The sequence below is a fragment of the Apis dorsata genome, unplaced genomic scaffold (genome assembly GCF_000469605.1).
Source record: "Apis dorsata unplaced genomic scaffold, Apis dorsata 1.3 scaffold_98, whole genome shotgun sequence".
Taxonomy (NCBI): domain Eukaryota; kingdom Metazoa; phylum Arthropoda; class Insecta; order Hymenoptera; family Apidae; genus Apis; species Apis dorsata.
In genome coordinates, this window is record NW_006263396.1 from 326,520 (window position 1) to 327,095 (window position 576).

The 576-nt window shown below is 31.4% G+C and overlaps 1 protein-coding gene across 2 annotated transcripts in view; it reads left to right on the forward strand.

The window, feature by feature from the left end:
• The window catches only part of LOC102679190, a 106,564-nt gene that overhangs the window by 63,928 nt on the left and 42,060 nt on the right, over positions 1 to 576 (forward strand). The window lies entirely within an intron of this gene.

Below are 576 nucleotides of genomic sequence, written 5' to 3' on the forward strand. Positions count from 1 at the left end.
CAATTAATTTAAAGCTTCCTTCTTTTAGAATAAGTGAACGTAGTAATGATATGTTTGAATATAATCGACAATATTTAAAGGAAGTAAGAATTTTCATAGAGTTTTGGAAGGCCAAAACGTAAGTCGATTTCCAATTGTTTTAAAGCTCCCTTCTCCTTCCCCTTTCCTTCTATAGTACAAGTGAACGTAGTAATGATACGTTTCGAATATAAGCGACATTTTGAAGAAATTAAGAATTTTCATAGAGTTTTCGACTTGGAAGGCCAAAACGTAAATCGATGATTTCCAATTAATTTAAAGCTTCCTTCTTTTAGAATAAGTGAACGTAGTAATGATATGTTTGAATATAATCGACAATATTTAAAGGAAGTAAGAATTTTCATAGAGTTTTGGAAGGCCAAAACGTAAGTCGATTTCCAATTGATTTAAAGCTCCCTTCTCCTTCCCCTTTCCTTCTATAGTACAAGTGAACGTAGTAATGATACGTTTCGAATATAATCGACATTTTGAAGAAAGTAAGAATTTTCATAGAGTTTTCGACTTGGAAGGCCAAAACATAAATCGATGATTTTCAAT